Source organism: Crocodylus porosus, unplaced genomic scaffold (genome assembly GCF_001723895.1).
Source record: "Crocodylus porosus isolate Cpor-Errol unplaced genomic scaffold, CroPor_comp1, whole genome shotgun sequence".
Taxonomy (NCBI): Eukaryota; Metazoa; Chordata; order Crocodylia; family Crocodylidae; genus Crocodylus; species Crocodylus porosus.
Genome location: NW_017728950.1, coordinates 5,488,731 through 5,515,536, shown reverse-complemented (window position 1 = coordinate 5,515,536; position 26,806 = coordinate 5,488,731). Strand labels below are relative to the sequence as shown.

Here is a 26,806-nt window from a genome sequence, read left to right as displayed (position 1 = left end):
GGTTTGGAGCCCAGGGAGGGAGGGTCCTTGCACAAATTAGCAGGATGCAAGGGTCAGAAGTGATGGGCAGCAGCAGGGCTGGGGGTGGGAGGCCTGTGGCTGGGATCGAGGAGCAGACAAAACACAGAGACACAGACAACAGGTAAATGTAGGGAAAGGGGCAAGGAAGAGAGGGAAGGGGTGGTGTGCTTCTAGCCAAGCAGGCAGGGGACATGCAGCACAGCCAGCATCCCCTGCATCCCCTGCCTGCCTGGTAAGCACCAATCTCACTGCGCAGCTCCTGGGCCAAGGCAGCAGGACACAGAGCCTCAGCCCAGTGCACAAACCCAGGGTGCACATGCCCTCCATGCCCCCTGGGGGTGCACACTATAGCGTGGAGCTGTGCCTCACCTTACTCTATATGAGTTGCCCACTGCATGACTTGCCCCAGCCCCAGGGCCCCATTCACTCCAACCCCTAGTCCACTCCCTCCCTCACTGTGGGGCCTCAATCTACTCCCTTGTCCCTTCTCTTTCCCCCTGCTCCTTCTTCCCTTCCAGACTTACCAGCTTGGCACTCTCTACACACACTGGAAGGAAATCCCAAGATTTTAGGGCTTATCCAGAGATCATGAGTCAGGGTTAATTTGATTTGGGAATCGGGAGTCTTCCAACTGTTTCGTGAGAGCTGGTATTACTGCTAGTAATACCATAATCTAGACACCCCACAACAGAACCATCACCATTCCTGATCTTACACCTGCACCTCCAGAAATTTTATATACATCTCATCCAGTGCACCAAATGCCCTGAGAAACCAAACAACAAATTTGTACGAGAATGAACGTATACCAAAAATCAAAAGCCAAAACTATCCAATTACCTGTGGGTTCCCAGTTCTCACAAGACAAATCACTCTCTGATCTCTCAGTTCTAATCTTCAAAGGGAACTTATTAAACACCTTTTGTAGACAAGCCTACGAACCTCACTTCAAGCCTACTGGATACAAAAAATCATGGACATTGGATATGACACATTACAACCTGCCTGGCACCTAACATACCAGGTAACCTGCCTGTTATCTGACCACCAGTTTTCCTTCACACTTTTCCCTTCCCTCCTTTTGTCTTCCAAGCTTCCATTCATTTGCATCTTCACTGACTTCTAGTTAACTTTAGCTTCTTTTCTACCTGGGAGAACTGATAACACATCAGCAAAGTTTCCCACTGCCTGAAGACGGGTGTTTGTGCCTGAAAGCTTGCAAGGAACTTTTTCCCCCACCTATTTAGTTTAATAAAAGATATTGTATCAACCCAAAAAGCCTTGCCTGCCAAGTACCATCTGTAATTCTATCATTTCTTTCACTAGGTAGCATTGGCCCAGTTGCATCACAAAGGACCTTGAATACCTTCAGATTTGCTGATCATTTTCCCTATATTAACACTATATGTACTATTTCAAAGAACTCATTTTTATCCACAAATGCTTTTAAGTGCTTGTAGTACAAAGCATCAGCATGTCTAAAAGCACTCTAAACTCAGACTTCTCCACTGGTAGAAGAACACTGGATTTCATCTTCCTGGTTGCTTACATTTCCCAACAAAATTATTTTCCCACTGACAGACAAGGTTCTGATGCACTAAAGGTTTTCAGACATTTACATAACAAATCTCATCTACTCAAATGGTGAATTTTGTACAAAGACATGCAAACTCCTTAAAAAAAAACCCCCACCCAACATACCATCTCACGTTTCAGCGGTGTAGGTTGTAGTCATGTTGGTCTTGGATCATAGGCAGACAAGGTTCTGTGGATAAATCTGCTATCTTTGATTAGACCAACTCAAATAGTTGGAAAAGTTCCCAAAGTAAAAAAAAAAAAAAGAATTTTCCAACTGTTTGAGTTAGTCTAATTAAAGATACTGGATTTACCCAAAGAACCTTGTCTACCACATCACATTAAATTTATTCTTAGCAACCCTTTTCTTGGGACATTTTCCTTTGCCCTATTTAGGAGCAGACACTGGAAAACAAAAACATTTTTACAAATGTGGATGGCAATCTATGGCAGAACCAGGAACAAGACTTGGAATCTGAAATCCCAGGTGCTATCACAGCTCAAGACTATGCTTCACATTCTGTTTCAGAATTATTTTTAACCTGCAAAATTACATGACTGTTTTAGAATCACTATTTTTCTCTTCTCTTTTCTTGCCTACAAAGATGAAGGGCACCTATATACACTATTCAACCAAAAGCTACAATCAAATGAATACAGAGTAGTTTTAATATTTGTATCCTTCAAGTGTCCTCAGTTACATGACTTGCCCATTTGTACAAACAGCACACCTAAAGAAAGTTTACTATTGGCAACACAGGATAAATACTCCTTGGCAAGTGTCAAAATTAAGTAACTCTATTTTATTGTCAGAAGTTAAATGAGCACTTTAAACCGATTCCGAGATGTGGATGCTAGATTCACCTTTCTGGGTCTTAAAAAAAGAGAACAGTATTTTCAATCTGTATTACTATTATACTGAACCTCCATAATAGAAAAAACTTCTCACCGTGGATGTAAACAAGAATCGTACGTTACATCTGACAAGTTACTGCTGAATCACCCTATTCTACAAATATATATCCAGTTAATTTCCATATCAATCAATCATAAAAAAATGTAGTATTTTACAAACAAGTAGATTTATCATAAAAAGCTCCTTTAATAGCACATTCCATGTTAGAATCTTTAACATCCAAGTATCCATTTTTCTATCATTTAAAACGGTCAGTACCCGAAACAAAAAGCCTTTTTTATAGAACACAAATGTTCTAACTTTGATCTTGTTGCCAGCCCCATTTTAGGAGCAGGAAAATGTCACAATACACATTTTCTAAAAAAAGATGACATAGTCAGTTCTAAATGACAATTTTGCAGAGCAAAAAATTTATACCAAACTTAAGATTACAAAAGAGAATGATTTCCACTGATCAGCTAAGTTCTCTTAACTTGCGGAATAAGTAGTTCCATTCTTTTTTTTAATTAGAAAGAGAATTTTTGCTTTAAGTTACCTTTGCATAGGATGGGGCTAGAAAGTTATCAGGATATTCAGAATGAGTTTTAAGTAACTACTCATGATTGTATGCCTTTCAGATTTCAAGAAAAGGCCCTACAGATTCAAGTGCTTATCCTGTTGGTAGCTTTAGAATTACACTCAACTGAAACTATGGTAAATACTTTCATCCACCGAGCCTGTCAGAGAAAACAAGTTACACACCTAAAGTGGACTTAGGATTTTGTACAACTGAACATGAAATTACATTAAAACCTAGTTACAAATACTCTGCAATAGTACTATATCTATGTATACATATTTGCACATGCTCAAAGCTAGCCAAGCTAAACTTAAGAAGACCTGAGTAACCAAGAGCTGATATGTTGCTACTTGAAAACCAACTTGTCATGTTTTCCTTCTGCTGAAGGTCCACAGATCTACTTCAAGCAGGATTATCAATTATGGATGGACAAGGAAACAATCCAAGTTTATTTAACAATACACAGTATTTTTTATGCAACATTCCCCTTCCAGACAACCCAACGTATTTCTTTCAGGCAGAGCCAGCCCAAACACTCACTGTCCTGCTACAGTGTTACATACAGAGTATGGACACATGGATGCCTGGAGCCTTTCACAAGTGGAATGTTTCAAGAACGGAAGCAGCTGGTACATTCCAGTTGTATGCGAGCAGAGAACCATTCAAATTCAAATGCAGCAAAACTACTTCAGCTGCAACCCTGGAAGGAGAGTTAAGGTAAAAAGAAACATTGCATTTGAAGCAATTCTGATCCCAGTGAAAACATGCATTAGCACCACCTTTTTAACACAGAGCTTGTCCATGGAATAAATAGCAATTAACTCACATTAGCTGACATTTGCCTAAGAAATAATGTTATCTTGAATACTTAACAGGCATTTAAGAGTTGGACAATGGGCTTGTAGGAGTAAAAACAGACATGGGATTTTTCCTGGGACAAAGCCTTTTATCTGGAGATGCAATTAGCAGGTATAACTGCTGTAATTAGCACACCCATTACAGGAAAGTATCTGCCATACTATTTCTAATTTAAAATACCTGTATAGGTCACCTCCAATACAGTACTGCTTGACTCCCAAGGTGCATTTAACTTTAGCTATGATAAAAGTTGAAAGATTCTCTGGACCTTCTCCCTCTCCAACTCTCAGTATCCCCAACCTCTTCTGCATCAACTACAATGGAAAATGGGGATTTGAAATCTGGAGTGTCAACCTGTAGAAGTAAAAATCATGTGACACATGACAATCTGTCCGTTTGAGTGTTTCTCTATCAAGATAGAATAATAAATTAAACAGGGAAAGACAGACACTTCATGTGATTCAATATGTTGTTAATTTACCAACATTTTTCTGTAGTTGTGATAAATACCATAAAGTAGAAAAAACACTGGCTGCCGTTCTCCAGCCTACCTCTTTCCTTTTTAATCGTCTCAGAGTACAGAAATACACTTAGGCTAGATCTACTTATTTTATTCTCCTCCATGTATTTTTTTACCCTACTTCTGATGACACTGAAAATTGCCCTTTTCTATCATGCCAAAATACTTCTTTCCATAAAGAAATATTGATCAACCACTGTTTGCTCCAATTTTCATAAACAGTTAAAAGCAGTTTATTGTTAAATTTACAAATTGTATTGGGATTTTTCCACCACAGTTTTTATAATGTCTCAGTTTCAACACTGAGAAGCCTATCTTATGATCTGCACTTCAAAAAACTTGCTCCTAAATTTATGCAGAAAGCAGAGTAACAGAATTCTTTTGAAGAAGCCATGGTAGTCAATCCAGTTATTTTATTATTATTTATGCTGAAACTGTTGGACATAAGGATGCTAGCATGACATTGTCCCGTAATAAGAACACAAACATAAAGCATTAGGGTTTTAAAGAACCTTAAGAAAGTCATTTAGTCCAACCCCAGCAGGAACAAGTTGGTCTCTTGCACTTGTAAAAACCCTGATTGATATAGATACCTTGATTTTTTAGATAGCCTATTCTAATATTTAACTACCTTCCTTGTCAGCAAGGTTTCCCTTAGTATACCACAAGGTTTAGCTAAGTTTTTTACATCTTTCCCCAGTGATAGCCATTTTCCCTATGACACCTTTTTATAAAATTGTAAAACTTGTTTCCCTTCAGTTTTCTTTTCTAAAAGACAGGTGCCATTTCTTTAGCTTTTTTCATAGGCCATATTTTCAAATTCTTTCTTGTCGCTATGATTTGGATTGCATTAGTCTGTGTTTTTATTGAAGTGGGGTGCCCCCTGTACACCATATTCTTACTGATACTTCGTCAGTGTTGAGTAGAGTGGAACAAATCTCTTCCGTTTCTTAAATACAACTCCTTACATACAATTCATAAGAGTATGGCATTTGCCTTGTTTGCAACAGCGCTACACTGTCAAACTATTTTGTCTGTGGTGCTATCATAGCCTAGCCAATTACTTCCCATCTTATATTGCTGTACTTGAGTTCTCAACTGGAACACTGTCATCACAACTTTATAGGCACTCTGTTCGATCATTCATATTGTTAGCATACATACTGAATAAAGCCAGGCCCAAGACAGACCTCCCTCCCACCCCAAGGACCCCAACCAAATGGTCTATCCCATTTGACAGTAAAACATTGAAACTAGACCTAAAAGACGATTTAAAACTGATTATATCTTCATAAAGTATCAGAATGGCAGAAATTACTATCATTTTTAACAGAATGAAGTAATAGTTTTCTTTCTTAAAAAAAAAATGATACAACTTGCAAAGTAATAATTTCAAAAATATTTTTGCTTTTTATCTAGCATAAACAGCACAGATACACTGTAATTCTACCCATTTGTGGTAGTGTCAATTGTGAAATTTTCTAGCCAGTAAAAGAAACTGTGAAAACCAGTTCACTTCATCTTTCCCATCCTTCTGTCTGATGTATTGCATCATCTAAACATGCAAGTGAAGAGGGATACATTCCAGGTTCAGAAATGTTAGCATGGTTCTACAAATTTAGCCAATATGCTATTTGCTCTTAAAATCAGATTTGGTAATTTCACAAGAAATTACCAATTTCAATTTGGTACTGAAATTGAAACTAATCTAATAAACAAGCATACAGAAACAAAACAAATAGCAGAATACAGTTAGTAATTCTCTCCATGCAGAACTATTCCTCACTATTCTAGGCTCTCAGAGAATTTAGGCAAGATAATGCAGCCATCTGCTCTGAAATAACAAGCCATTTGCAGATACTCCTCAGCATTTCTAGACCTCATTTTCTGTGAATTAAAAAGCTTGCAATTTCTGAAGAACACATAGGTCATTTTCATTAGAAAGTGAGGACACTCACAAACTTTAGTTGACATTCTCTTATGAGCTTTTACAGAGCAGAGATGCAGTGCACGCCTGAACAAACTGAAACTTCATTATTAAGTAGTGACAAGATACGTACTGAAATTTCTAGTGACCCATTATGGTGTACTGTGGCAGTAAATAAAATTTAGGATTCCCTTACTTCTCTGCAACATATGCAGAAACACAGCCAGTTGGAGAAGGAGCTGTATTCACCCATTTATTGTGAACTGCCATACAGTTTAGTTTTAGAGTTTAAATTGATTGCATTCTAACAGCTTGCCTCAGGGACTTCAGACCAGACAGAAAACTTGAACAGCAGAAAACAATTGAATTAGAAACCAGTTTTAAAGAGCAAACCAACTTAGGATGCATGACAAATTTAAATGTAAAGATACGCTCTTCAAATTCATTTTCAATGTGAATAAAAAGATGGTCACACAATCATCTGAACCTTAAGCAAGAAGTCAACAAGCACACCCTGAATAGTCATACGCTTTGAAGCAGTGGATCTCAACCTTTTGACCTGAGGCACCTCTTGGAAAAAATGCCCACTGAGTTCTCATTTGTTTTGTTGACTACAGAAAAATAATAGAGCAATTCTCCTGTTTCAAAGAACTTAGACACAACAGACCAATGTTTTTAACACTACAGATATATATTAGAAATCTCAGGGACGTTATTTGGTAGCCATGTTGGTCTGAGACAAAAAGAAATGCAAAACTCTAGAACTCTTGGTTCAGAGATGATACCTTTCATTAGACCAGCTAAGAAACCAGAGAAGAAGATTTTTTTTGTTGCTATTTCTTAGTTGGTCTAATAAAAGGTACCATCTCTGAACCAAGAGTTCAAGAGTTTTCCATTTGAAATCTCTGGATTTATCTTGTGAATCATGTTTGCATGCTAACAGGGGTAACATTGTGTGGTACCCAGCAGCATGCTTGAAAGGAAATCAAAGCACCCCATAGGTCTGCGGCTCCTGGTTGAGAATCACTGCTTTAGAGCAGTGGTCTCCGAACGTTTTTGATCGCGCATCTCTATCAGTAAAACATTTTTGAGCATGCACCCCCAATATATGTATATTTATAGAAAGAGAAGTTCTAATATTTTCTTCCCGCACCCCAATGGATTGTCTTGCACGCACCCCACTTTCGAGACCACTGCTTTAGAGAATTCTAGCACACCTCAGCCAAATGAAGCCGTTATGGTGGTATGGCTAAACATTCAGACATTGTGCCACCAACAAAATGTATACAAATAAGCAGGTTATGCTAGTCAATGGAGCAGGGAAAAAAAAAAAGTCAGAAGCAGATAAAGTAATTCCCATTTGTAATGGCGTACTGCACTGCACTACAAGCTGCTTCATGATTATTTTTTTTTTGTCAGCTCTTAAAGACCCACTGGTGAATAAATAGAAAATTACATAATTGCTGTTCAGTTGCATCTTATGTACCATTATGCCCTTCCACTTGACTAGAAGCATGTGCATAACAAATAAGGAAATCCCAGATGTGATGCATCAGTTCTCTTAGATGCACTGCTACATGAACGATCCAACATGGTCAACTGAGCAATTAAAGACAAACACATTAAGTATACCTCAAAAAAGTGACGTATGCTTATTATAACAACAAAACCCATATGTAATTATTTTCCAGATTTTCCATAGTTTCTAACAATGAAAACAGGATGAACTGGTCACTGAGTGGAAATCTCTTTAAGCAAAATACATTAAGACAATATGTAAATACCCAATTGATATCTGACTGAACAGAGGGAAATATTTTTGTTCTACAAACAGGGCTCTCCCTCTCCCTTCCTCCTTCTGCTGCTTCCCACCACACCTGGGGAGCGGGGTCAAACGGCACAACCTGCTGGGCTGAGGGAGCCTACAGCTGGGAGGCTCACAGGGACTGAAGGATCTTCTGCAGCACAGAGGAGATAGAATAGCACAGCTGGTGTTACCTGCCCCACAATATAGGGACACTGGTGCAATGCAGTTTCAGAGGTCGGGAGGGGGACACCCACACCATTATGCCTGGCCCCACCCACCCAGAAAATGGACATTCCTGTTCTACAGGAAAAGTAAGCAATAAAGTGAAATATGTAAATAACACAATGTAACAATGTAGCAGGTCCACAGCCATAGAAGTCATGACACCCCTGGAGGCCAGGTGGCCTCTGCCTGGCACAGGCTCAGCAGCAGCCTTTCCATTGAATCTCGCCCACCAAGCCTTGCTTTTAATGAAGGTCATAAAGAGGAAGCTGCCTGTGGACTTTGTGCAAGCCTGAGCCTGTGTGGATCCCCACCGAGCCTCTCCTGGGTCCCCAGTCATTCTTACACCCCCAGGCTAGCAGGCCCTCTCAGCCTGTCTGTGTCTCTGCTGGGCACCTGTTGCCTTAAGGGCTCCTTGCGCATCTTCCCTGCACCATTCCCCAAGCCTTGTGGGTGGTCTCTCTCTGTGATGTTTCCTTGTTTCCTAGTTATACACACAGCCCCCCCCTTGGGCTTTCAGACCCCCCTGGTCCCCTTACACGGTCCCTTCTCTAGACTCCCAGACCCCTGGTCCTGCACACAAGGACCCTCTCTAAATTTAAAATAAAACACAGGCCACTTCCCTGTAAAACTCAGTCCTTCTCTGCCCAAGGGACTTGCCACTTCTCCCAGACCTACAGAGTTGCTTGAATAAGCGGGTTTATTCTGGGTTTAATCTTGTGAATTGCATGCAGGTGTTTCCACACTGAACAGTGCTACCCTTAAAAAGGTTCTGGTTGAGAATCAGAGGTCATTAAATTGGGGCAGGTTAGAAATGTATCTTAATATAAAAGGCATTTTAAAAGGTGGGGAGGGGGAGAACGGGCACCCAGGAAATTCTTCCAAGCAAATGGCCAAGGCCCAAACTTGAGACCAGGGCCCAAAGCAGCTGGCTCTTCCATTCAGGGAAGTGGAACAAGTCTGAGGAAAAAGTTAACCCTGAGGCCACTTGTTAATCCAGTCTTCAGTGAGGTTAGAGGAATAAAAACAAGCCACGGTTACATGCTCTTACCATGTTTTAGCTACTTTTCTTAATATTCTGCAATTTCTGTCATGCAAAATGAAGCTAGATGTTTCAGCGACATCAGATCAACACAGACATCGTTAATACAAATGTAACCGGATGCAGCTAGTCCATTTCTGTCCAAAAGTTTCTGAAAATTCTTGCCTCCTGCATTATTTCATGCCATCTTCCAGGGGTGGCTACCACAATGATACCTGGTAAAGTTTTCAACAACTAATCAACAAGCACCCCTGAAATCACCCAAGGGGGGGGGGGGGGGAGCAAGGGACAAAGTGGGCACATTCATCCCAATGATGATTCATGCACAAGTCTGGAAGCTCTCAATGGTCTATTGCACTGTCTATTTTGAACATATGTTCCTACAATTCATATGATCAAATATTTGTTGCAAAGCAACTCTCTACCAGCATTCAGAACAAACATTCATACCTCAAACTATGGCAATTTTTTTCCACTGGACAAGTTGGACCATCTTACATTGTAGGAGAAACATTCATTTTCAATTTTAGGACTCCTATACTGATGCTAGCTCATTGAGATACTCTACAATTAGGATGGAGATTTCAACATTCTGCTCTAGTCTCAGATCTCCAGAACAAGTCTGATCAAACTGGTTGTTCTAGCCAGTCACTGTCTCCCTGTATCACAGCCTGCTTCTTGGTCACAAACTGCTGTGTCACTTCCACTGTGCTGTAAGTATTCTCTCCACTTATTCATCCCAGTTCTTTTAACAGCTCCAACACAAACCTTTTCACAAAATGAAAAAGCTCAATATTCACACTACCTCACATTTTGAGAAAACAAGGACTTCAGTTTGACATCATCTAACAAAATTATATTTTGATCCCATACACCTTCCTGAATCTTTTACAAACCACAGCTTAAACTGCACCAATACTACAGGCTGCTTACAGAGATTTAAAAAACAAACAAACAAAAAAACAATGAACAAAGTACTTTACTGGAAGCAGCATGTTAGTTGGACCCAGCTCCACTGCATCTGTATAAATCAGGTGCTTCAGTGGGGCTTTTTTATGCTTTCATCTAATAGCTGATTATTAGATAAAAGCACCTAAAAAAGCCCCACTAAAGCATCCAATCTATACAGACATTGGGCAAGTATGACAGCCAGAACCAGAGAGATTAATAAGCAATAAATATGTGCTTCTTGGAGGTATTTGGTATTTTGCCCAATAGGTAATATTAGCTAATATAAAGCTTGTAAGTTCATCACCCGCAAATGTAACTTGGCTGTCATAAGTTTAACCAAAATGATAACTGTTCATATTAATCATGGAACTGACTGGGCCCCAAAGGCGAAGCTGTAGCTGCAAGATTAGCTGACCTAACCGTTTTTGCTCAGGGTTCAGCCTTGATGATAAAAACTGGATCCAACCACCTGGCACTCCCAACACATTTCAGGAAAACACATCCCAAGAAAGCAGATTCAGAGAAACCTAAAAGAGTTGGACTTAGGCAGAGTAATGTTAATTTCAAACCTAAAAAAGCTGCTTCATTGTAATTTGCTTATTGGATAAACCTGAGTCTGGGTAGTAACCTTTTATGATAATTTTTAACACCTTTCAATACCATAGGGTAACAGCTATAGGCCAAGATTGTGAGTTGCTCTAAAGCCAACAGATTAGCATAAGGCTAGGTATAAAAAAAAAAAACACATGCATCAGGTGATCAGCATGAAGGAGGAAACAGAACAGTCACTGCTGTTCCAAGCCTGGATTTCGGACTCCCGGTGTGAGTGAGGATCGGATCCTGATCAAGGGACCTTCCCCAGTAATACCCCCAACAGTGATCGGGGACGCCCGACTTCACTGGAATCACTTGGCACATACCTGGCATCAAGGGATTATCAGTAAGTTGGCAACCCATGTCTGTCTATCTGTTGTTCTGAACAGCCCAGTGGCTGATACTCTCGCAGTGCCCAGTTGGCATGCGACAGAACTGATCCATCTATCTGTTGTTATTATTTACTATTAGGTCTTTAATACTGCATTATCTGCTTATCACATTTATCCTTCTGTTAACTGTTGTGCGTGTAAGCTAAAATAAATTTGCCTTTGCTTCACTCCCGACTTTGCCTCCTTGATCCAAAACTGAACTGAACAGCCCAGTGGCTGATACCCTTGCAGCACCCAGTTGGCCTGCGACAGAATTGATACACTCAGTGCCCAGCTGGTCTGTGACAGGCAAGCCAGGTCCAGCTAACCCAATGCCTCTTCTAGGCACGTGCTGGGCTCAGTACAAGAGCACACAGAGTTTACAAAGTAAAGCACCATTTTTTTTTACCATTTGTAAGCAGCCATAGATACCCAAAGGTCAGTATTACTGCAACAGTTCAGTAAACAGCAAATGTAAAACAACACATGGCAAATCAAAAGTTTCCTGGTTAACATGACTGACTATACCATGCTGCTGGTACTTATCTTGATATGATATCACTGGTTCCAGTTATCAGTAATTCAGTTTTCTAGTCTATTAAGATCTGGGTCCAATTTAGAAAAAAAAACAAAACAGGCAAAAAGGACTGAAGGAATTAAGGTCAAAAGTACTGCTGTGATCAAACTGAAGCAAGGGAAGTACCCACAACCCCATAAGAGTGGGATAGTAGAAAAAGGGTAGAATATATAGAATAGGGCAGAATATGAAAACTGGTTGTGAGAGTATGGATTTAAAAAAAGTCCAGAGAAGTAACAGAGGGACTGGATAGCTCAATTTCAAACTAACAGCACGCCCACACAAAATGTCCAGGGAAAAGGGCACTAACAGTAAAGTGAAAATCTGAGTTTTAATAATAAAGTAGATGCATACGTGGCTGTGCTACTAAATAAGAGTCAGCTGAAGAGGACAAAACAGCTGGTTAAGAGTGGAACAGCTTGTTTCAGCTTGAAGTCAACCTAAAGAAAGAAGTGAAAGTATTCTTTTACTATCCGCTGTCCAATATGACACAGTCTATGGATGAAACTAAATATAATTACTTAAGAAAAACATCACTTGGACTTCTAGTCCAGAGGTTGGCAACCTATGACCCGTGTGGCAGATCCAGGCTACAAAGAGATCTGATCTACCACAGAAAAATGACAACTCGGAGCTGTGCCATGATGACCATCTTCTCTGCAGCATTCCACACTGCTACACAGCTGCCTCCTCTGCTGCATCTGCACTTCCTATCAATACAGAGGGGATAGGGCTTGCTGGTGAGGATGTGTGTAGGTAGCTGGCTATGCCCAGGGGTAGACTTACAGCTTGCAGTAGGGGCCAAGTCGCGTAGGGTGGCCTAGGACAGCAGAAGGTTACTAACTGTTCTAGTTTTGTTCCAATTTGCCAACTGAAAAACAAACAAACCAACCAACCAAAAACACCTCTTGAAACCTCTTTCATAATACTAAAGAACAGCAAGATGGTTTTTAGTATTCTTATAGTTAAGGTATGCATAATTCTGCAATAACTGACTCATTTACAAAACCAAGGATAGAGCATTTAAAAACACAATTTAATGATACTGCAGGTCCCTTTACAGCTATTACACAGTAGTTTACCACATCAAACATACACAAACATTTTTTATTCATACTAGAACCCCAAGAAGAAAGCAAATAATTCCTCAAACGTGGAAACAGAAAGAACAAAGAGGGAATCCTTACTTGTTCAAGGCTACGAACACAACAGCAAAACCATGATTAAAACTTTGGAATTCCTGAATTCCAGTCTCTCTCTCCATACCATGAAATCCAAACAATAGCAGGAGCACTGATTTAGTCAGCTCTTTAAAAACAAAGAAACAAAACACCAAGTGTACAAGTTCTTTTAAATGTCTTCGCATTTAAAAGCAAAATTGATTCAATTGCCCATTTCAACACTGCAACTTTTGATCCATCTGCTTTACACAAACATGTCTATACACTTCAAAGCAAGAGATTTTTGTTCTTGTTGTTTTAATACAGCCACATGCTCATTCCCACAGGCTAGTTACAGACATTTAAAAAGCCTGAGGAGGAATCAGTCTAAGTTAGGTGGTTTACTCTAAGCAGCATAGTTTAGATCGGCAGCAAAGAGAATACATATTCGCTCTTTGGTGGAGTGGGTAAATCTTATACCGGGTTCCGCCATTTTTAAAACCAGTTTGTGTGTGCCAAACTTCTGTTCTATTATAGGTATAAACTGGTTTTCAAACACTTGGAATGGAAAGAGTGTAATGTCTGGCTCTGGCCATGGTCTCAAGGCAAGGCACTTCTGACCACTTGCACATCTCGGTGTTCTGGTAAATTAAAATTATTTGTTAGCAAGCTTCAGAAAAGCCAAAAGTAATACTAATCCAATTCAAGGTTGCATTTTCTTCCACATTATTCTTCACTCTAGTATCACAGCAGTTTTAAAAAGGAAGCATACTTGCATCACAATTACCATTCTGCTTCAAGTGTAAGATTAGCACTGGTAGACCCTTCCCTGTACATGAAAGTAGATCTCCTTAGACTGCCAAAAGGAAACTGCAAGGGATCACTGGACCCTAAGCAGACAACTACACTTATTCAATGCCAGAAGCAATTTAAGATCATAATCCCTGGGCCTGGGAACCATTGCTAAAATGATATTTTAAATGGCTAAGCAAAACTGCAAAAGAAACTGCCACCTTCCAAGTCAGATAAAAACCCAATGCCATAACCACTCATGGTCATTAATATATCACACATCACCACTCACATCATTCTAGTCAATTCCCAACTCAGGTATTTATGATTTACCTACTTAAAATTCAACCTGTAATATCAAATCTGAAGTGTTCACTTACCCTCCTAAATTCCTATAGCATTTCTGACAAAGATTGGATACCATGTTCAATTTCTATGTAAAATCTCAATGTAAAATATTCTTACATGTTTCTACAGATGTGCTGCATAAATACAAGCTATAATTCCCCTTTTATAGCCTGCAAGACTGTGGCTGTTAAATAAGCAGCCTAATGCATTTATCCCTACTGGCCAAAGAAAAAGTAATTTTGCACCTTCACACACCCCAAGAGTCCATGGTTTCTCAAAAGCTGCATGGAATGGGTGCAGCTAACAATTTAGAAATGTAACCACCTAGTATTAGTTTTGTACCCAAACAAAAAGACTGACCCAAAAAGTCTTTTTTTAGTTTTTAGTTATTGGCATAAATGATTTTGTTAAATATTGCCAGCAACAAGATGGCAGACATTCACATTTTTGTTTATGTGGGAGCACACCGACAGAGAGATCCTAAGCTCCGTCTAAAGATAAATGGGGAAGTTATCAAGACTTCTTATGGCACTGATGTGCAATACCTGCCATACCGACAAGTGCTCCACCAATCTCAGCTAGTCTATTGCCTTAAGTTAAATTACCTGCACAAGTTTTTGCAAGACCAGAATGAACAAAAAAATTAATGGACCCAAACAAGAACTTCTCACTTTCATTTAAGTTGTACCATAGCAGACTGCAGAGCCTGAGGAACAAGCACCTGAATTCAACTCAAACCGATTTCAAGTCATACCACATTTACTTGTATACCACCCACACTCACCTTTCCCCCAAAAATTAACCTTCCAAAAAATTAATATGTGTGCTTTCAGCATGGAAGCCAATTTTCCACCCAGAATAAAAATATGAGAGGCAAATATGGCTACTGCTTCTTTTTCTTCCCTCTATCAGTTGCACTGAGGGAGGGACAAAGTCCAGCAGGGGTAAAACTGCAGGGGGAAAGAGAGCTGTGGTACTGTCATATCCTTCTTTGATGCTTGCTCCACTGCACTCTTCCCCTCCCCCCCACCAGTTTAAGACTAACCGTATGGCAACGAAGGGGACATTTCATTCAAACAGCACTAACAGTCAACTAACTTCATTAATAATTATTATAAGCTACACGATTCCTGCCAATTACACTTTACACTGTCTCCTTCTCAATATTTTGATGTTCCACTAATCAGGCTACCCTGTATTTGGCAATTTTTGGTATCTGTTAGTTGCTCCTGGTGTGTCTCTTCCCATTCTGCATCCCTGCAGAGTGGTTTTAGCTCTTTTTATAATCCTAGATCAGCCCATGAAACCCAGTCTTCAACAGAGGCTAGTTTCAGTTTTTGGCTGAGCAGCCAAGAACTGCTGACAATTCAGTTGTGAAAGGCAAAGTTGTAGCTTTTGCCCAAGTGAGGGTGAGTGAGCTGAAGATCAGATTCCATCCCTGCTCTCTGACCATAACATTAGATTTTTTTTAAAATTCCTTCTGCCTTCCCCAAAACAAAGTGTGTGAAGTATGTGAGAAAATAGTTTGTGAAAATGTCTTGTTTCAATTTTTTTAATGCAAATTACATAATCCTAAATAGGAGTGTATTTGGTAGCTGTGCTGGTCTGAGACAAAAAGATACAAAGAACTAGACCTCTTGGTCCCAAACTGATACCTTTTATTAGGCCAATTGGAAAATGGCAAGAAAACTGTCCTTTTCTGCAAGCTCTCGGGATCAAAGTCCCTTCGTAAGGCTCTGGGAAAAGTGTAGATGATACAAGATAGTAAAAATTTCCACAGGTAGGAAATAACCTTCATTTTTGCACAGAGGGAGCTGAAGAGGTCCCAGAGGAACAGCCTTCCATCTTCAGCTCCCTCTGTGCAAAAACGAAGTTTACTTCCTACCTGTGGGGACTTTTTACCATCTTGTACCATCTACACTTTTCCCAGAGCCTGGCGAAGGGACTTTGATCTCAAAAGCTTGCAGAAAAGGACAGTTTTCTTGCCATTTTCCAATTGGCCTAATAAAAGGTATCAGTTTGGGACCAAGAGTTCTAGTTTTTTTGCATAATCCTAAACATACATTTCTTATATACTGTACACACTGCATAAAACCTACATTTCTGCTAGATTTAAAACAAAAAGCATGATAATTCCCTTCTCATCATCATCAGCACATTTACTATAGCTCATCTGAACTTCAGCCTTTAACTTTAAACATTTAAGTCTCTAACAAGGTACGTAACTGCATCAACTTACTATGTCATGTTTTTGCAAGATTAAGGCCCTGACAATGAAACGCTGAAGACTATGCAAGACCATGCTTAGGACAACTCACTTTTTAAACTATTTACTAATTAGACTCTGAACATTCCTTAAAAGTGATTATTCTCTGAAAACTGAAAATCATACATGTTATAGCATATAATATTTATTGCATCTCAAGAACCATCACATTTGCTCAATTTACAAGTAAAAAAGTTTTGTTCGAGAATGTTGACTAATTAAAATAAAAAATGACTAAATATTTTATTGGGAAAGTCATCCTGGAGAGGTAATGGCTCTTTTTGGATGGGAGGGCAAAGCAAAGTGAAAAAAGAGAAAGTTTCAAGCATTGCTAAAATTCTTTTTGAAGAAAGGAGAAAAAAAATTAAGAACAATGGCTTTGAAGCTAAAAGAATATTTGAGCGCTCAGGAAAGCATAAGAATAGAAGAACCCAAAAAGTAGAGCAAAAAGGTAGGGCAGAAGTGTTTCAAGGCATTTGGTGAATGAAATGATATACCAGATTGAGACGAGACAAATTCTTCAGACTTTACGTGAACTGCCAGAAACAAAAATTCAGTTGTCACGCTAACATTCCCACTGAAAGAGTGCCATGTTCAGGAAGCAAGATACCAAGTTTAAACACAACAAAAATTAAGTCCACATGAAATATTGTAACATGTAATATTTGTACAAGGGGTGCTCAACCCTTGAGCTGCAAGCCAGATCTGGCCCCCAGCTCCATGCCATCTGGCTTTTGTCACTCCCAACAGGTCTGAAAATTTGGTAGTGGAGGGGAACAGTGGCACTGCTCCCCTGCTGCTGAATTTCCAGACCTGTGGGGAGTCCCATGGACCAAACAGCATGACCTCCCACCCCGCAACACTGGATTGGGTGTGCAGAGTCCAATCCCAGTGTGTGGGGTCTGGCAGGGGTGGCTCAGGGCCCCAGGACCTGATTCAGGTGTGCAAGTGCCAGCTGAGGTTTTGTACAGCCCAATCTGGACATGTGGGGCTAGGTGGAGGCAGCACAGAGCCTTATCTGACCCATAGACCAGTCCCCACACCACTCATCTAGCCCAGGGGCCAAAAACTTGAGCACAACTGGCCTATACCAAAACATAATGATTTCCTGGAAGTTAGATATGGCTCAGCAGAAACTATATATTTTTCCTGTTGAAACTTTACTTTGAGAGATCGCAAAATTGAAAAAGGACAGCCTAAGAATAACTTGTTACAGAAGTAGCTCCTCAAGACAGAGCAGAGTAGCCAGAAGCCTGACTGTACAATAACATGAGCCAAACCTTCAGAAGTTAAAACAAAAGTGGTGGCGGGAAAGAAGAGGAGAAAGTGAAGTCAAGGACTTCAAATAAAGATCTTCCTAGCAATGTTTCCCAAGATGGTTTTCGGGAGAACAGTCATGAGGAGCATGGATTCCTCCACTCCCCCTTTATTTTTAATGCCACCTTCTTCCCCCCTCCCTCCAAACACATAAACATTCCCACTGTTAAGTGGCCTTCTTCACTGGAAAAATGGTGCATATTTCTTGAGTTAACTGTTTTGCAATAAAAAAAACCTGTCTTGCAGCAAAAAAGCATGGGTAGCCCTAGCCAATTTTTCAAGATACTGGGCACCTACAGCTCCCCACAACTTAAATATCTGTTACTGTTCAGCACTACTGAAAGTCATACTATGCAAGGGACCAGAACGTTCTACTGAGTAGTCCTCTCTTATACTCACTTAAGTATTACTTAGGCTGTAGAGTAAAAGGAAAAGGGAGTTCATTTCTCTTAGTGTTGGTGATACTATCATTAGGGCACATTCAGGCTCAACTAACATGCTACTTTTCCTCTGACCTTTAATCCCTGCAGTTCCACATCCGATAAACATTTTTATTGGTTGGATTACCACAGTGTTTAGGCATTCTCTGAACATCTTAAACAGAATATGCCAGCCAAGCAGCAACAGATCTTAGAAGTAACCAATGCAGACAGAACCAGCTATATTTATATTAAAAAGTTACATTAACATACCTCTACAAATCAGAGGTCTTTAAAGAAAAAGAAGTTAATTTCTAAGGCAGGGTGGGCAATTATTTTGGGCAGAGTGCTGCTTACTGAGTTTTGGCAAGCCATCGCGGGCTGCGTGACAGGCAGCCAGGGGCAGATAAATATTAATTTTCTAAATTTCTTAGGGGCATCGCAGGCCAGATAGAATGGGCTGGCCCACCCCTGTTCTAAGGATTAATGCCCCAAAACACCTAGGGGACCTTGTCATTGACCAAGAACCCATTCTACTAAACAACATACAAATATAAAGAACAAGATGACAAACTGATAAGCTCTTCAGGGTACATACTAAGTCTAAGGCTAGCGATATAGTCCAAGAGGTGGAGAAATCAAGAAACAACGTAACACTGGTCAGCCCCACAGACAGTTGCAGAGTATCAGCATCTTAACTCAAATATTTTTGGTCTTCTTTGTTGAGTCTCCAAATCCAACCTTGCTACATGGTCTGGTCCCAATAATCTGTACAGGCCACTGCTTCTTGGTGTTGCCAGATCTTGTGGGGTGCACTGTGGTGCTAACTGGGCATCTAAGGAGACAATCCATGGTTTGCTTCTCCTGACAAACACATCAGTCAGTTGCACAGAGGTCTTATGATTTCATGAGAAAGTTGCATCTTCTGAGAGTACACCAGTACTTTTGGTAACATCATAACAGAAAACTCTGAGCTGAAATTTGAGGGGGTACAGGGAGGTGACAATGTAGGTATTTATAGAGAAGCTCCTGCCAATCAGCAAAAACTAAAAGCACAAGGGTGCTTGCTTCATGAATCTAACAAGTTAGTGATCAGGGATGGCTTCCGAGGCCAGAAGCAGAAATCATTATTTCAATACCGCCGAGGAGGGGGAAATGATAGGGTAGGGTTAGACCATGAAGGACTCTTAAAGCAAGGAGGAGCAGATGTTTGATATGATAAATGAAGTCAGTGAAGGGAAGTTTGAGACAGTAGCAACATGATCAAAGTGACATACTACCACTTTTTTTCCTCACCTTAAATGTTGTGGTAATTGAGACATGAGATTATCAGGCCAGCATAATTGGTCAAATATCCCTCTTTCCTTTTGTATTTTGTTTTTGGTGGCAGAAATATGGAAACAACATATTTTTTTTAATGCATTTTAATAACATTGATATAAATTGAAAGAAAACACAGAAATATGTTACATTATTGTGAAAGTGAAGGAAGGTGAGATTCTAGAGAGACTGACAAGGTGAACATAATATAGGGCCAGGATTACTTAACAGTTTACAGCCTACAGTGGTATTTTATTGGAAATACAATGCCTAACTTTACTGCCAGCTATTAAAGAGTGAGCAAACAGCAACTCCATTTTCAATGGGCATCCCTTCTGACGGACACAACCTGTCACAATCTCAGGGTATTAATATGTAATTTCATAAACACTATGACTTAGGAAGTGAGATACAATCATAAAATGCTGTAACTGTTTAGGAAAGCTGTCTATGAAAATTTATGGCTCTAGTCTCTAAAGATGCTAACCACCCTGCCTTCATCATTCTATAGATGCATTTAAATTATTTGAGAGAAAAATGTATTGGGTTAGCTGAATAGAAGTATGCTGGAGACATGAACAGAAAACATCACAATGGGTACAAACAGCCTCCCAAACACATGCTAATGGGGCAATTCCATGACAACCACCATCTCTTTCCAGGCTCCAGCCAAGTTTAGGCAGCTGCTTGCCAAGACTAGGAACTTAGAGAGTAGAATCATTAAACATTTAGGACCATTCTGGGCAGAGATTTACAAATGGGTTATGACCTACAGGCATGTCTTGTAGGACTTGCTGAAAAATTTGGGGACATTCCAAACTTACGGGGATGGTAAACTTCAAAGGATATACGCCTTCCTGTGGACTGTTTATTATTTCAAGCTCTGTTTCCTTTGAAATGTTTAGGTCCTAAATAAAAATAATAATAAAAACTCCTCAGTGCTAAGCACAGTATCAGGTTGAGGGATCCCATTAATTAGCACTCCCAAGGAGAAGAACTGCAGCTATCAAATATAATACACAATACGTAAGGTTAGCACCTGGAGAGTTCAGAACAAGGCTTGGCCTGGGAATGGAAGAACTACTGACTACATCTCAAGGGAGGCAACAGTCCGAGACCAGAAAAGGGTCAGAGGTAGTCACTCTAGTCACAACACCAGGGTTAACTGCTGTTGCTAGCTGCCAATACAAATGTTATCAGTTCTTAGGAATATGTGGGATCAGTCAATGATGATCATAGGCAAGGCCAATTTTAAGAAAGGTTTTGTTTTTTTTAATATATGACATCATTTTCTACAGCCCCTTCTACAGCTAGCTTACAAATATAACTGCCTGAACTAGCACAGAAGTGCCATTAACTTTTGTTTTTATTACCACGAGTAATTCCACTAGTCAACAAAACTACTCGTGAAAACAAAGACCATACTCAACAGGAAATATCTGCAGGATCAGGCCCTAACAAACTGACCATTGCTGAATGTCCAATTGCATGTGAGAAAATACAGAAGATGAAAGCTGGTTTGATGGAGTTAACATTGATCTTTAGGTGCTTGCCTAGTATGAATTAGTATAAATAAATCCCATAACTACAAGAACTATGAAAAAATAATGTACTAGTCTGACTGAGTTTAGTGAAATACACTCTTACAACGTACCTCCACAACTCAAAAATACTGGCTTCTAAAAACTATTAAACTACTCTTTAGTGAAAGCTACTGTGAACTGGTTATCCCACTGAAAAACCTGCATGCTTTTCTAATTCTCTCATACTGATTTAGAGTATGTTTCTATAAGTAAATGTCTACAACACGTTCCCTAAAATGTAGATATTAGGAACTGATGTTCATACATTATTTAATGTTCTCTCATGCACACTGCTGGTTATACTTAAACATAACAGCAGGTGGTAAAACTATTACACTAAAAAAAAAAAAACCCAACAAAAAACAATAGACTGAATTATGTAAGTTTTCATGTAGTATATGGATTTATAGCAACTCCATAAAATGAGAGAGAGAGATTTCTAGCCAATACAACACTTTCAACACGTTTTTCAAAACTGTTTGGGAGCAGATTCAACTTTAGTCCTAATTTCACTTACACTGGCTTGCAAAATTTGACTTCCTGTTTTGATATACCAAGTAAGATTCTTTCTCATGGTGAAATATACCGATACTGCTAACTGTTAAGCCATATATGCTTTTGTTGAGATTTCAAGGCATTCTAAGGACTCCTAGTCCACCAAACAGTTTATTTCATGGCTGATATAATCAAACTGCCTAAAACAATTTATTAAACTAAACACTATAGGGAAGAGAGGGTGGGTTAGTTCAGACATTAAGGATCACCTATGTCAAAGCATCAAAAGACCAAGCTAGGCAGCATGACCATGATGCTTACTATGCATACTACATTGGAAAAGGGATACAATGTAGACAATGCAGTAGTGACCACCTGCCAATAAGACTGCCATCTTGGGAGATTCAGTGCCATGTGAGGGTAGCTACATTGCATGATTCAGGATGCAGCATGTACGCAACAGGAACAACGTGCTTCACTGGTATTACTTAGAACAGTTCCTTGATCATATAAAACAGCAATGTTCAATCCCCCCACGCCTGAGGACTAGGTCTGGTCCATGGAGCCATGCAATCCATCCTCCTGGGTTCCCCCAGGATCCAGAAGTTGGGCTGGGAGGTAGTGAAGGAGTGGTGGTGATTAAGTCTGCGCTGCACATGTAATTCTACCTCCATGCACAGAGGTCGGTAAGCCCCTCCCCCCCCCTTCAGGCATGCACAGGGCTTTGGCAGCAGGGCTGGATCTTGCATGCACAGCCAAGGGCGAGCAATGTGGATGGATCCTGCACATGAGGAGCATCATGGCCTAGTGCAGAGTGCAAGAAGGTAGGGATGGGGTGATGAGGCCCAATCTGAAAAATAGGCAGCTTGGCCCAAGGTGGATCGTGAAAAGATATAGGCAGGAGGACAAGGCCCAATCCCAAGTGTTCAGGGGGTGCAGGCGGGGCACTGGGTCCTGATCCCACGGCCACCATATGGAATGCAGGACCGGGGTCTGATCCAGCATGCACTGGATCGGGCCCTGGGCCTGTGCGTGTGGGATTGGGCCTATGGACCCACACTGGCATTTGACCCATGGAGCAAAAGCACTGAGCACGTGCTGTAGACTTGTCTTTACTGATATTTCTGATCAGCCATATTTTTCTTGTGTAGCCTGCTAACACGTATGAATATTTCTCTTTAGCTAGTAAATGGACTAACATGCTGATATATGGAATGTGCTAGACTTCCAACAGTGCAAGAAGAAATAGGAACGCCAAAGCCATAGCCAAAGAGCTGCTCAACCATACTTAAAAACAAGATAGAAAATTGATTTTTCTTTCAGGTCTAAAGCCACCTGGTAAGGGCATTTATTTGAAAAGGACTGAAATAAGATCAAATATGGTGACTCCTATATTAACTTCTAAAGAAAATTCTCAGATCTACCATGAGCTAGTTTTATACCAGCCACAGTGACAAGATAATGCAACAAGATTTCAAAGAATAGAAGTTGACTCCTTTACAGACTATGTAAAAAAAAACAAAACAAAACAACAATACCACGGTGGTTCTTGGTATTTTCCTGCTATTTGATCTGCAACTTGATTACCTCTGAAATATTTTAAAGGTAATCACTTAGGGTAATCCAGACAAGTTTCTTTATGACTAATCTCTCATAAACATCCTTTAGATATAACATGATCTAGCATACAAGTTTCCATAATTATGGAAGCCATACTAGCATACAAATTTCCATAGTTATCTACAAAATACCTTCCCTGCCATATACATAATCAGAGTTGGTCTGACCTTCCTGAAGTTTGAGAGAAACAAAAAGCACAAAATATTTACAGCAGCAGACCTTTAAATGGCTACATTCAGCTGTTCTGTTGTTTTTCAAAATACCAACTGTATTTGGCAAAACACATAGGAATTAAAAAAAAAAAAGTGCTGTATTAAATTTTTTAAAACAGGCTTATTTATTCCACAAGTGGGATATTCACAATTCTCAACATGATTTTAAAAAGTTAGTTTGGCAGCAAATAAGGAAAAGATAGGGAATAAGATAAACCAATTAAAGTATTTTTCTCATGCCCACATAAAGTTAGAAAACCTTAGGAGTTCAACAGAAGGTGAACTTAAATTTTGATGGTGTGAAGTAATTTAAGTTGGTGAAATTTGCCATTAAAATGAAGAACAACTCAATTATAGCTTGTTGTCTTCACAAAGGTCCAGTGACGAATATTTTATATTAGAGAAGATGTCTGTGTGTTTCCCGTTTCTTACCACCACCTCCTAATTTCTTTTGTGCAGTAATTTTTTGTTTCCAATTTCTTTTCTTGAAAGGCTCATTGTACAATATGATTAGGTAAAAATGTCATCTATTAAAGTTTAATGTAGTTTGCGATTCCTTTTTTTTTCTTATTAGCCATGGTATTGCATTTGTGCCTAAAATGCAATCTAATATTTTTTCCCCTAAGTGTGCAAGAAATCATCTTATAGTAGCCCCTTTACTGTGCTCAAAGAAAGGATTAAAATTGAGATAAATCTCATTGTATCTATTGGTCAGATCTGTTAGGTACATAACAGTCATGAAAAGTACCACTATTTTTGTTTGGGCGCAAACTCACATACGCAGTAAAATTACAAAAGGATTCAAGTTGTTAGACATCCAGTTATTCAACAGTTACAGAATGGATGTGCTTGAACCAAGAAACCTTGAACTGTATTCAACTTCAGAAAGTTTGTTCTAGTTTTTTTAGAGTAAAATCCAGTCCCAACATAAATGGCAGAATTCAGTGGTGAAGTATAGGGGAAAGACTTTGACTTTACAATGAAGCAAAAAAATTTAAAACTTAAATCCATCAACCTGGTTAGTTTTACTTCTGCAACCACCATCTTGTGTAGCAAAGGGATGTTTTCAAACAGGGGCTTTTTCAGGTACATGCTGCGTTCCATGTTTTTTAACATTAAAAAAATATCAATTTTGAAATGTGTTGATATGTTTCTGTGTGCCATGCATCATTCATAGCACTCATCATCTTCTAGGAAGTATTCATGGTTCCATTATCTGGTCTTTCAGACAGGATGCTTGCTGTGTGAACCTCATGAGATCAAGACCATAACCAAACTGAAGTAACTTAATTGAGGTTGTATCCAGTATTAGCAAAAAAAAAAAATAAAAAGTTACAAACTTCTGTTAGAGATAGAAGAAACGGAAAAGCTGGCCTTGCAGGCATTAGTATTATATTTGGCTCAGAATCCATGACATAGATATGCATTCCAAACAGATCTTGTAACTTGGATCTACAACTGACCTCAAATTTCATGTTATAGTTATGACCTCAGAATGATAAGATTTCTTTCACCTCTAGCAAATTAACATTTTCTAGCTTAGATGGAATAAGGAGGAAAAGCACTAGCGGAACCAGTATGTATGTCAACATATCAGTTAACTCCAGTATTGTATGCTCAGACATTACAAGTACTCTGTTAAAGACCACCCCGTTTAATTTCATCTCTCTGAATTTTTTCTCATGACTGCAAGTATGCAGTCTCTCTCAACCAGAAACTTCTAGAAACTTCCCAAGCAAAGACTTCAAGAGCTGAAACGTTATTCTTCAGACAACTACAAATGAAAGTTATGACTGCCAGTAAGTTTTTGTGGAATAATTACAGCTGAGCTGCAATGCAAGTTATCCCAATAATTTTAATACCAGCTACACTAAGTGAATGATGGTCAATTAAACACCAGCATTATCCTTGAAATTTCAACTATGAAAACAAGCTTTTTACCATTAGCTGCAAAAACCCCAGAAAACAAGGAAATGTACGTTTTAGGATCAAGAGCCAGTAGACTACTATCTTAAAAAATGGGGGGGGGGAACACACTTCCAAATCACTTTAAAATGGTAAAAATATAAACAAGAAATGAGGTTAGTTTAGCATCTAGTTTAGCAAAGGAATGCAGGTCATCACCAACGAAACCAGAAGGGGGTGCAGTTGGTAAGAGAGCTTGAAGGAGAGGGGTGACTGTCTGACCAGTGTCAGGAGAGGTAAGAAATGTGCTTTCTTGGTTCAGTTCAATAGCAGACTAAAGTTCATGATGGTGTTGGGCGTTTCTAAAAATCTGGAAAGCAGGAGTGTTGTTTCCATAAAAACAATCATACTTTGGCCATGACATGGTCATCACAAGGGCAAAAAGACCTGGCTAATAAAGTAGGCATTGCAAAGGAGGATATGACAAGTGTTAATTCCGGTTCTGGATCCTGCCATAGGAGACAGCACTTTACAATACTGACATCTCATGAGAAATGGTGCAGGGACAGCGAAGACAGCCAAAAGCTTCAGCATGTTATGGTTTTCACCTACACCACCCCCATCCTGACGACTGGTTTTGACCATCCTGGGTTGATACCTCCCAAGGAGCTATGCCCTGCAACCACAGAAACAGCCCTAGAGCATTCTGCAAGTGTAACAGTATTTCATCTCTGCCAACCTTTTGGTGCATCACCTCCCCCCCATCCCCAAGCCCAAAGAGAGAAAAAGATACGCACATTCCAGTCAAGCCTCTGGCAGCTGGGCTCACCCGCCCCCTCCCCCTCCAGCCCAGGCCTGGCCAGCCTTCCCAACCCGCTCTCACGTTAGTTTGCATTTGGTTGCAAACAGCAAAACGCAAGGCAAATGCTTCCAAAGCAAGGTTCCTTACCCTTGAAATCCCGCCATGCCCGCAATTAGGAGGGTGAACTGTTTTCCTCCCCCCTTCTCTTTTTTTTTTTTTGGAAGAGGGGGAAGAGACAAAAGCACAAAAGGGGGGGAGGAGAGACTAAGCAGCAGTAGAGACAGACAGAGGAGGAGGAGGAGGAGGAGGAGGAAAAGAGCCTGGTGGAGAAGCAGGGCGAGCGTCAGCCATGTTGCATGTGTGTGTGTGTGTGTGTATGTATGTGAGAGTGTGTGTGGTGGGTCCAGTATTTACAAACCTGCAGCTGCAGCAGCGCTTGGAGCCTGGGAGAGAGGGGAGGAAGGAAGGGAGGGAGGCGAGAGAAAGGAGGGGAGGGAGGAAGGGAGAGAGGCACAGGGAGGAGGAGGAGGGGAAAGCGGCGGCAGCAGCAGACAAAGGAACCCAGCAAAGCCCGAGACACACACACATACACATCCCGTGTCTCAGAGCCGCAGGCCCGCGGGCCCC

The 26,806-nt window shown here is 40.0% G+C and overlaps 1 protein-coding gene across 4 annotated transcripts in view; it reads right to left on the bottom strand.

The window, feature by feature from the left end:
- Positions 1-26,672, bottom strand: part of SPIN1 (spindlin 1) — an 87,295-nt gene extending 60,623 nt beyond the window's left edge. For 2 of the 4 annotated variants that reach the window (XM_019554957.1, XM_019554959.1), the window contains exon 1: positions 26,327-26,672. The gene's annotated coding sequence lies outside the window, so the exon portion shown is untranslated. Of the gene's footprint in view, positions 1-19,538; positions 19,679-26,326 lie in introns of those variants that run through there. The other 2 variants (XM_019554958.1, XM_019554960.1) reach the window with 1 other exon arrangement.
- Positions 26,673-26,806: the final 134 nt, after the last annotated feature.